This window comes from Anomalospiza imberbis, chromosome 1 (assembly GCF_031753505.1).
Source record: "Anomalospiza imberbis isolate Cuckoo-Finch-1a 21T00152 chromosome 1, ASM3175350v1, whole genome shotgun sequence".
NCBI lineage: Eukaryota > Metazoa > Chordata > Aves > Passeriformes > Viduidae > Anomalospiza > Anomalospiza imberbis.
Window position 1 is genome coordinate 51,161,361 of NC_089681.1, and position 12,450 is coordinate 51,173,810.

General features: G+C 36.2%; 1 protein-coding gene across 13 annotated transcripts in view; it reads left to right on the forward strand.

Annotated features, from left to right (window-relative positions):
- PTPRM (protein tyrosine phosphatase receptor type M) overlaps window positions 1-12,450 on the forward strand; it is a 445,815-nt gene that overhangs the window by 302,510 nt on the left and 130,855 nt on the right. The gene's annotated exons all lie outside the window — the stretch shown is intronic.

Here is a 12,450-nt window from a genome sequence, read left to right on the forward strand (position 1 = left end):
TTTTCTTGCTTTCCAGGTACAAGGAGTAAATAATAGATTCGCAAAATACTAGGGGTCTTGCTTAGTTGCAAAATGAGATGCATTTAATCTTGTGTAATCCTGTTGGCCAGCAGCAAAAATCAGCTGTTCAGGAGTTATCTGTTTTCTTTAAACCTAGATTTAAAAGTCACAGGAACCTATGAGATATTTTTACACAGTTACAGAAGTTGGGGTGTTACTTGCATTTGATAAATTTTAGTATCAATTTTTAAGTATATATGGTGGTAGCATACTCTTGAAAGGAACAAATTTCAGTAATTTTTTTTTTTTTTTTTAATGCAATATAAAGTTTATCATGTTCCCTCTTGTTGCTCTTCAAACTTTTTTAATGCATATTTTTTCAGTTTATATTTTGAAAAAGCATCAAACATTCATTTATAGAAATTATGGAAAAATTATTAAATGTTTTCTATCTTGAACACTTGATCTTCAAGAAACCAAGCAGAATCATTCTTCAAATTAATTAAAGCAGCTAAAATTTAAACCTCATAACTGAAATTCTCTAAGACTTCGCAATATATGGAAACTGCTTATGTGGTTGGTAATTCAGATTTCATATTACCTTATTTGACACTTTATGTATAGTGCAGTTTTTTAAACTGTTGTTTAAAGCAGTGTAATGATGTGGAGGTCAGAAAAAATGACCTCTTCCACAGATACAGTATTCCAAAATTTGTTTCTGTTGCTGAGATGAAAAGACGTATTTTCCTTTAAATACACCTTAAAAAAAATAAATTCTGTTTGGAAACATTTAAATGTACTTCTTCAAAATGTCAAAAGAATATAATACAGTAAGCCATGTAGCATGGTCTTGCCTTAATAAGCAAATAAATTTATATTTTAATATGATTCATGTCTCAAGGCTAAGTCAAAAACAAAATTGAAACAAATGGAACATTAAATGAAACACTGTTTCATTATTTAGATAAATTGGATTATATTTTTTCTCTCTTTTTCCACAGACAAAGGAAAATGCCTGAATTGAAATGGTTTCTTTTGGTTTTACAAACAGTTTTTGTCCCTAGTTTTACAAGCACAGAGACTGATAATAGTGGATGGAATAGGGCATCTCAGGATTATTTGAAGTACTCTCCTAGTGACTTCAAGAAAAGGTCTTTCTGTTAGTGTGATACAAATTCAGTAACTTTGTAGATTGGGTTGATTAACTCTTCCAGAAGAAATTGTGGGATTTTGACCTCATGGTGTTTGTTTCCCCATCTAGCAAAGTGAGTGCCCTGAAAAGTGCAGTCAAGATTGGCTGTCAGTAGGAGGAAATATTTTGGACCAAATTCCCCACCTGTTTACGCATCACACAATTTCACTGAAATTGGTGGAAATCTTAAATGAATGCAGGATTCATTACAGTTTTATTTTTAGCTGAGGAAGTTGGTATGGATTATAAAATGTTCTATATTTTGAGAAACATAATTTCAAGTACTCTGCCACTGCTAATTTACCACTTCTATACTGAGTATCATATTCAAATTTACTGATTAGTCATTGTAAATGCAAGCTGTAACATCCAAGTGAGCATCTATGCACTGAAATAGTTACTATTGTCTTGTGTGCTGCTTTCCTTGTGTGCTGTGGGCTCCTTTTCCCTAGCAGACTGCAATCTCTGCCACTTCTAGATCCGTCCTAAATTAAAATTTAAAAAGAAAAAATTGGCAGATGCCTAGAGCTGCTGATGAATCATCAGAGGTGGACCTACAGCTGTGCATATTTGGCAGAGAATTATTTCTATTTTATCTTGTGTTTACTGGTTAGCCAGTCAATAGATACTACAGAAAAAAGAGTTGAGTACTGCTATTGAGAATTCTTTTTAATGGGCCTAAGTACCTCTGCCAGTCTTTCCTCCCACTATTGCATTCCTGACATCTGGTGCATTTTTTACCTTTCACCTCAGTCAGGCAGCAGATTTTTTTTTTTTTTTTTTTGTCTGGACATAGTTAGTCCTCTATGACTTCTTTTGTTCTTAAGATTAGAGCAAATTTCATAGTGCTCATTAATTCTGTAGCAGGCCTTTTGGCTTGGCAGTTGATTCCAGGTGGGAAAAAAGAAGAATGGAGATGGTGTCACACTGGCAATGAGTGATGTTCTCAGCATGGCAGGTGGCACTGGCACGACTCCTTGCTCCTGACACATTTTCTGATGGGCAAAACCCCTGTGCCATGGGCTGAAGAAGGAAAAGTGCATTAGTATTTTGTTATGTAATTATGGTTAGGCAAGCCTATTGCTGAGGTGACAATGAGTGCCACTGTATTTGTATTTGAGATTTTATTTTTTATAAAGATTCTGCCCTTGGAGGTCATTAATCATTTGTCAAGAGCTAACAACTACATTTAATGAAAATTAAAGCATCAGAAAAAAAACTAAGTGCGTGGGCCATCAGACTTTACTCCAGACACTATTGCCTGGTAGTTTGGTCAGTTCAATTTACCCCAGATTCTTGGGCAGATAGTTACAGACTGTAGGTTTTTTTTTTTAAGTTCCTTTCTAAAAAAGATTTCATTATATTGGTATGAGTAGGATGTACACCAAATTAAAATGCAAAGTTGTGAAGGCAGCTTTTGATACTGTTCCTCAGTTTGAACTTGATATAAAAATGATATGTTATGATTATGGTTGAAATTAAGTACTTATGCAACAACAGTGCTGCACAGCAGTTAGGTGTATAATGTTATTATATTTTTGTGCCTTTTCACATGTCATTTCAGCTTGTGAAAGGTGAAGTAGGGAAATAGGAGACAATTATTATCAAATATTCTTACACAATGCTAATCGTGTTAAGATCTTTATAGAGTGGAATCTGCTATTATGTGTCCCAGCACTAATAATCCAGTTAGGTGCCCTGGAACAGAAGTGCATCACAGGTGCATCGTCTGTATGGAAATCTCAATCCCAAAGCCTAATATATATTAAAATATTAATGTAATAGACTGTATAGGACTACAGGTTCTATTGCCTGGTACTTGGTGTGTGACACAGGGGACAAAATTCCTCCTGCAATAAAACTAATTCCACAAACATTGAGCTTTTTCATATAAATGTGTATGAAAACATATCCTGCTTTTCACGAGAATTTGGTAGGTTGGGGCCCAGTTGAAGAATGTTTTTCTTGTGTATCTAGCTTGAGCTCAGGAGGCTGGCAGTCTATTCTCAGTTTAGTTCTCCTGCTTCACTAGCAGATACTCAGTGTTGGTTTCTGTATCTCTGTATAGAGACTTAATTTTTAGCTTGTTTGCTCAGTCCCATTGCCATTGACCTAGTACTTAGAGAAGAAAGCACAAGGTTAGATTTGCAAAATGATCCTAATAATTAAATTAATAATGTCTCAAAAAAATCAGTACTGTCAAAACCCTTAAGGATGATTACTGGATAATTCCAGAGAATATGCAGTCGTCATGTTTAAAACTTCAGTAGTAATTCAAAAATAGTGCAAGAGGTTAGAAACAGTCCTGTTTTCTCAACTGTAGCTGCTCCTGGAACCAGAAACAAGATCATGTTTGTATCTTGTAGGTGGAGGAGAGATTGAACAGAAAAACACGAATGTATTTGAGCTGTTTGATCTGTTAGACTACACCTGTGATCTCTTCTGCATCTTTAAATATGCAGAGTTACATAGGCTCGTATCGTAGAATCCTGTAACCAAAAATAAGGGTGGATTTCTGTAATTGTCTTGTAAGCTAGACTTAAATGATATGGGAATATTCCAGGAGTTTTGTTGAATGTTGCAAAGTCTACAATGCCGACATACTGAAATCTTTGGATAATATTTTGTGTCCAAAATAAGGCAAGGAGGGTGTTCTACTAAATCACCATTACTAAAAAACACATTTTTGTGCTATGTGCTGTATGCTTTATTTACAGATATGCAATATCTAGTTTTTATGCACAGATAGCAAGCAGGGTCAGAATTGGGATTTTATTTTTAATTAAAATACATTACATAATTATTTTAAATCTATCTCGAGTCATTATTTCTTACACTGATTCCTTGTATCTTCTGATTCTTTTGGATCTGATTGTATTGCTTTATAGCCAAGGCTTATTTTTCCATTTCGCCGTAGAAAAAAATGTAAATAAACATTAACATACTGTAAGTAATTTTTTTTAAATTTTATTGTCTCTTTCTGAAGTGTATTCGGGAGCTGCCAGTGTTTTCAGGGGCATGTCTCTGTTTCCTCTTTCTTGTACCCTCTGTCATTAGTATTGTTGCTGTTACTGTTTGTTTCTTATCTCATTGCTGTTTCCAGTAAATCGTTCTTATCTCAACCTTTACTTTTTGTACTTCCAATTCTGCTCTCCTGCCCACCCCAGAGGGAGAGAGGGAGGAGCTGGGAGTGAAGGAATGTCTCTTTGATTTGGAGTGGTTTCAGTGGGAACACTAAACTGGAGAAGGCCATTCCTAAACCACAACACAAATTATTATCTGTGCTCCATTAATGTCAAGCAATACATTTGCAGATGAGGTGAGGTTTGGAGATTTTTCTGTCCTTAGAGGGGACACTACTTGTTTGGTGAAGGTACCAGACATTTCGTGAGGGAAACAATGTAACTGTAGAGAAAATAAATACTTATGCACCCTAGAGACATCTCTGTTCTTTCCATGCTGTTCAAAGCTTTCTGTTGTTTTCTAAAGTAATATATGGGATTTGAATTGAATACTGATTGCATTTAGAAATTGTGGAATCCATATATTCCTGTAGGATAAGCCTGATAGCCTGTCTTTTTATGTGTAACTCTGAGACACCATACATGCACTTGGGAGAGAAACAGATGATAGTGACAGCTAAGTGTATGTAAGAAGTTACCATTGTATTTGAGTATTTGTGTTGTCATCCCATGTGACTCTTGTTGAGGTACTCTTACCAGAGCAGCCTGTCTTCTCTATAAAACCATGTATTGAATAAAATTTTAATTTGCCTGTTGACATTGGGTTTTAGTTTTCTTAAAAATTTTGTTCCCAAATCAATCATGCTTTCTGTCAACAGCAGTCATTCTAGGCACTGAAATTTTGCCATTATCAACCATCATTGTTGAATTATACTTTCAAAGACAGTATAAGGTGAATAATTTTCATTCACTTTGTTTCAAAATTTTCCCTCAGGAAAAAAAAGGTGTTGTTTATGTGGGTTTTACTGTGAAATTGCATTTCTGTATACACAGATACCTCAAAAATTAATTTAAATACTTCCATTTTAAATACACAAATAGGAAGATGAGTTTCATGTTTTAGTATTTATTTTACAACGGAGTAATGGTGTTGGAATCTTAGTTTCTCTAAAAGCCAAACTGCCATTACAGTTTATGTGATTGTAAATGTGTTAACAGAAAGTAGAGAATTTATGCTGCATTTAAGACCAAAACTTACTTCATAATTTATGTTGGCCTGTATTTTTTCTAAAAGATTGAAGTGTTAGTTTTCAAAATGGCATTATGAAATATTGAACTGATTGACAGAATATGTCCGCAAAAGATGGGACTACAGGGAATAAGGTGAAGGATGCATTGTATTTCTCCTGGTCTCAAGGAGGACAAGCAGAAGAAAAATGCTTAAAGAAAAATGGGTAGAAGAAATCATACAGTGCATCTAACCCTAATACTTTGTCGCTCGAGTAAGCCACAGGCTTAGTCACTTCTGTGGTGCAGATAAGAACAGCTGTAACAAGATGTTGATGTCTGATGAGTGATGCCAGCACAGGGCACTGAGGTGTTGTAGTCATTAGTATTGTGATAGCTTCTACTGAGTGATATTTCTTTTGGTTGAGCTTGTTATCTGAAATCTGTTCTCTATTGCTGAATCCCCTGGGAGATGCTTCACCTGAAGTATATTTCTTGAGCCTATCTGCAGGGGTTATGGCCAGGTTAATGATGATCCACCTCAAGGCAGCATCCATCACTCTTTGAGTGTTAAATTCACAAGGAAAATGTTCTAGTCTTGGCTTCTTTTCCTACTTCTCCTTTACATTTCCTTTCTTGCCTAAAGTACACCTTGAGCTCCCTTGAAGAGTAGACTGACAGGTCCCCAAAGGAAAGAACAGTGGCTGTTTGCTTTCTGTGATGTCTAGATCACCAAAATCATTATTAATTTCCAAATTTTCTTTCTGTCATTTTTCTTGGTCATTGATTTCCTGTACTAATTACCTATTTCTGGCATGAGAGAATAAGGAACCATATCTTAGGTGCTTTCTTCTGCTACTCCTAATGACTCTTACCTTCTGTTTCCACTTGAGAGTCTATGCAAGGATTCTGTCTGACCAGGGTCCTTCCTAATTTCAGGGCAATATTGCACTTGTAAAGTGTAGCTGGGAAGGCTGCATCAGCTTTGAAACTGAACATCAGTTCAGTTCAGTTCAGTTCACAAAAGCTCATCAAGCAAGGAACCAGAGAAATGGACTGTGCTGTGTGCTTGCATATCTAGCAAAGCCTGCCTGGCATTTCTTCAGCCCCAGACACCCTGTTGCAAAAGAATTTATTTTTTATGAGAATTATCTTAACATGTTAGAATCATAACTCCATTTCATTTACAAATGTGCAAGAAAGGATTTGTTATTCCTATTATTATTAGACTGTAACATTTAGTGTATGCTACAGTGAGAAATCTCTAAGACTGTCAAGAAAGTCTTGCCTAATCTGTCAGTTCCTGTGCCAACCAGACACTGTGATCCAAATAAAAAGAAGCAGTAGTTTGAGCAGAGTGTTGTAGGGCTTGTGCTGTGAAATATCTGCTCCTGTGAGTATGAGTACTGAGCTGGTGAACATAAAGACGCACATTTATTTTTCTTTTTAGTGGCTGAAGCTCAGGGCTGTTTCTGCGATTAAACTGAGATCTCCTGGTGAGATTTTGAACCAAATGTCTGGTGGTGTCTTGATTATACTCAGTTCACATGCAGAGGGAGGTAGCTTCTCTCCCTCATTCCCACTCCATGATTCCTCTGATCATGAAAACAAAAGTTGGAGCTACCAGAGACACGTCTTGTCTGAAGGAAAGGCAAAGGAAAACATTTGCCAGCCTGTGCATTTCACAGTTAAACAGGAATGAGAGAATCAGCTGTTTCAGAGCAATTAGGCCACTCTGCACGTCCTATTTCAAAGTGATAGTGTTCTTTCCTCCTGTGTTGACATCAGTTGTCCAAAACAAAACCTTCAGGTATGGATTTCATCAACACATTCTTATTGAGTATAGCAGTGCAATTTACAATATTTGCTGCAGCTACATAGTTTTTGCTTACATTTTAGGTATAAAGGCTTGTATTTTGCCATTTATGGTCCTGTTTGGAAATTGTCAATGGAAAGGTCACTTCTGATCAGCTAAGTTCATGGCTTACAGTGTATTTTCAAAAGCAGAGGAAATACTGAATGCTTTGTATTTACTGATTTTTTTCAGGTCAGATTGTCATGTTTCTGATACATGGTAGATTACAGCTCTGTTCCTTAGCTGTAATATCCAGGTGTTCCTTGCAGAAGGACTTTCCTTTCTGCTTACCTACATGGGGAGGAACCATGTCTGCACTTTAATATGATTAAGGTTACATAAGATAATTTAAACTAACAAAAGAAGAGAAACCTTTAAGAGTGTTAGTAAGCCAAAAGGATTACCTACTCTATGCTCTAAAAAAATAAATTACAGAACAAAATTCATTGGTTGCATATTGATAATAATGTGCTCCCAGTAAGAACAGAGAGCATATATTTTTATTAAAGGGTAAATGCAGTTTCAACTTTTGATGGAATCCAAAGCATCATGAACCTATTCTGGGGGAGTAGTACTGAGTATTCATGGAAGTGTCTTGTCCAGACCTCTGTCCAGTAATGTGGCAGCTCTTAAGCCTGCTTCCTTGTTCTCCTGGCCATTTACTTTTTCATCTGTTTCTGTTCTTACTCTGCTCCTCCTTTCACTTACTACTCCTATTCTTTATCCCCTTTTCCTTTACCCCTGCCCCAGATACTATAATGTCTGTCATGCCCTGGAAAATATTTCTTTAGGATTGCCTTATTTTCATTCTCTGTGCTCTGCATTTTCTCTGGGGATTTTTGCATTGGGGATTGTTTCTTTAGTTTCCTGGGAAAACTGTACACTGTTTTTATTTGTTTCTTTTTTTCTTATCTAAAAACTGATTTAGGCCTTTAAAATACTTACCTCCAGATTGAAACAAAGCATGCAATATTTTATATTCAAAAATCTTAAAAATTATCTTAAGCAATTGAAAATTATTTCACCAGGAAAGCTGCAATATAACACTAATTTTCGAAATTTATATAAATACTGCATATTTGCTTATGTCAAAACAAGTTAATACTTACTGTATTAAGCACAGCTTTTCATTTTATGCTCTCTTGTTCTTCTTTGAATCTTAACTTTCACTCATTTCTTTAATTTAGGAGAAAAAGCCATTAAACATAGATACTTCCTGAAAGTGTGTGCTGCATGAAAGCTTTAATTAAATCTACAAGTAAAGCTTTAAAAGAACAAGAATCAAATTAATTGCAACAAGGACCATGCATTTATTTCTGTGACAGGCCCTTGCACATTGGAGAAAAGGCAATCTGTGTACCCTTATCTGAATTAGCAAACTCAATATCACTTTTCATTAGCATGGTAGGTCATTGCCATGCATCTTCAGTGTGACACTGTTTACATGTTAATGACCTCACAAATAGAGTCTGTTCCAAATGGTTTGCGGTAGCAGAAAGTTGTAAATCCATGAAGTGGAATAAACTGTCCTCTGCTTTCTGCATCATTGCTTCTTGCAAGTTCCCCTCTAGACTGAGCTTCATAATTAGGCAACAGTATAATTAAGGCAAATTCAGCAAATGCAAATAGGGCAAAAGGATTTATGGCTGATTATAGTTCTTACAGCATACCTGAAATAAATTAATTTCTAAGCATCTCTATTAGTTGACTTTTCACTGACATGGACTCTAGAAGTAGAAAGTACTGTTCAAAAAAAACACTCAGAGCTTGAGTAAGCGTGAGTCCATGATGATTTGTTCAGTTTTACATGCTGACATACACATGAAAAAACCACTGAGAGGTTCAGTAAAGCATACTGCTTTAGTTGTTCAGGGTGTGATTGCTTTGTGTTTGATGAGATTTTTAAGATTACAAATATGTATTTTCCCCCACTGTATAATGTAATGAAACCAGCATGCTCCCTAAAATCATATCCTTAAAGAAAATATAATATATTATATCTGGTAGTTTGACTAGGCAGTGGAAAGCTTCACTGCATTTAAATCCTGGAATGATAAAGCCAACATCAAATGAGTAAAATAAACTCAGCATAACCACTTAAATTTGATTGCCTAAAATAGCTAAAACAAGGCTTGTTCTGATAGCCTGCTGTGTGAATTCCTTTACGTGCTGAATACCCTCAGTTCCTATTGACTTCAGCGCTGTGCAGAATCTGGTCCTATATTTGGATATATTTGGATGTCTCAGTCCTGCCAGAACAAAAGCCTGTGTTTCACTGATCATGTGCAGCCTGTACCTACCTGGTGTTGCAAAGCTCTGTGGTTCTGCTGCAGCAGCCTTGGGAGGTGCTTCGCAGACAGAGACTGATGGCTTCTACTTTGGTCTCTCACCTAATATGCAAAGCAAGTTTAATTATATGCTGTCCAACCCTCTCTGCTACATATTTTTCCACTTGCTGGTTCTGAGTGAAATACATATTTTCTACGTGCAAAGGTTACCAGTAAGGGTATGGTGCCCCTGGAAGCATTTGTGGCTAATCTTGCCCTCGGCGTGCTTAATGTAGCTAAGTGCTAATTGAAGGTTAAAGAATAGGGATCCATCTTCTCTGTGCCTGATGATTAGAGGGTTGTGTTCTGCCTGGAATCAGGTGCAACATTCAACTGGACAGAATTGCTAGGGTGTTGCAAAACATAACTCTGTGAGACTAAAATTCGAGAGACTTCAAGAATTTTCTCGCAGCATGACAAAGGACCAATAAATCACTGTCTTGTGTTTTGTAATAAATTAGCTGGTTTACTGTGTTTCATATAAATATGTGATGCTGCAAGGTCTACATGGGTAGAATGTAGATTTTGTTTCATAAGGGACATTTCTTTTGTCCTACATACTGCTTCTGAAAATTATCCATGGCCTAGTTGTACATTTTTTCTATTAAATACAAAGAGAGATACAGTTCTGGTAAGGCAATAAACTCACCATGAATATTATTGCTGTTACTGTATCTAATAGCTGATTAAAGTGAGTTTTGATGATTTCTAAATATTGCCATAACTGCTGGCATTCAATATAAGAGAAATGAACTGAGGAGTGAGGGAGCTGTGGTACCAGATAAACTTGGCTGTTCAGTGAAAGTCTGTCTTTGCCCTGCAATTTCCCCTCCTCCAATTTCCAGAGGTTTTGTAATTTTAATACATCTGCAGAACTTTTCAGACCAGTATTCAGTCCATAGCTTTGCAATTGTTTGAAGTTATCCTTTCAGAAATCCTGCTGTTCACTTCTTTTCAGAAGGCTTCTTCCTGACATAAAAATCTAATAGCAATTGATTTTTAAAAAAGCTTCCAAATAGGTTATGGAAGGAGCATGGGAATCAAGAAGTCTGGTTTCTGCTACCAGTGCTGATGAAGTTCTTTGGGTGCCATATTCTCCACAATAATTACATTTTGATTGCTATTAACTGCTGCAAAGCAGTGGTATCAGAGCTATCAGAGGTCTGATAGTCAGAGAGGCTAAGTGCTTCATGCTTCCTTTACCATCACTTGGATTTGAGAAGATTTGATCTTTATGTTTCTAAACAGGGAGCCAGCACTGCCAGAATGTATAAGTTGCTGGAATATTAGTACCTGAAAATCAGTGATGGAGACATCACCAGCTAAGTCAGGGTTACCAACACACACTTGCAGAAACACACGTTCTCTTAGGAGTAGCCCTTGCAAAAGCAGCAGAGGAGGTGTAAAGTGTTTTCTCTGACAGTAGCTGCTTTGACACTCCAGTGGCTGCAGAGCTGCCTTTCCCACAGTATGAATAATCAGCATCCAAGCTTTACTGCTTGAACTCTTTGGCATTTGGATTACTCTTTTGACAAAGGAAATGATCTCATTATGTAAAGCCCAGATACTGCAATAGTAGGTTCCTTTTGATAAAGGTATGGAAACAGTAAAACAGCATAATGCACTAATTTAGCATCTCATAATTTTCAGAAATGTATGAATAAATTAGCTAAGCATACTGTGCCACTTAGAGTCCATTAATTTGCTGTCTGGTTAGAAGAAGTCATATAGCCATAGGGTGATGGAGAATAAGATGGAGAAGGTCATATGATTAAATTAGCTCCATTCAGACAGGCATTACTAACTTTTTTTTTTTTTTTGCTATGATTATAGAAGATCAACATTAACTCAAGCAAATATGATTAAGTTAGTGACCCTCAGAAATGGAAGTTAACCTCAATCATAAATGAAAGGTTACTGTCCACTATGAGCACTCCACGATACGTCACTCTTGGTTAATCACATCTTTCAGCTACAAAATCTGCATTTAACTGCCATTCTGATTATTTACAAAGGAATGCACATCCTTAATACAGGATGCAAATATTAAAACTTATTTTGCTTTTATGTTTGACTTACACTGTTTTTTTATTAACACATGAAATACCTACTCTGGTCCTATTGCTCATCCCATTTAATATTCTATCAGGTTTGTCACTCTTCTCTTCTGTTGTAAACAGGTTCATCTGAGAAGTGCTGTTTTCCATGTAATTTAATCTCTTGTGTTTCCTATCACTACTTTATTGCCTGGTGAGTTAAAAATATTGACAACAGGTTACAATTTTGGTCATATGTTTCTCCTATTTTTATGTTGGGTTTATTTTCATTTTGTAGACTTTCTTGGGAGAACGGGTTTTTCTTGTGCTGTGTCCTGCCAGAGTCTAGTGAAAATCCAGGCTTAATTTATAGGGTATAATTTTCACAATATATCTCTTGTATTTGTCTACTCATGGAAAATCTAGACTTTTATACTCCAGTCAGTTCTCTTTTTCAAAGTTTTTTAATATGGGTGAGAGATTGCAGTAGTCCAAGAAGTAGTAATACACTATCAAGGGTCATTTGATGTTATTTTGGTACTTGTGAATTTCCTTTGAAGGAAATACTTTTCTGTCTTGCATCATCTGAGAGCCAATAGAAGTATATATATTGGAGTAGCTAACCAGGAAAAAAACTTAGCAGGAAAGGTCACTGTCCTGTTTCATGATTGCTGATGAGTCACCAAAAGTTCAGATCTATTTTGGCCTGTCTTCATCTTGCCCATATCTCACTGCCCTCCAGAGTACCTGTGATCAAAGATTTTGCCATTGGATTTGATGATCTTAGAGCCTTCACAATTCTATGTTTCTATGTAAATATTCATGCAGATCATGTCTGTGACAAAGGGGA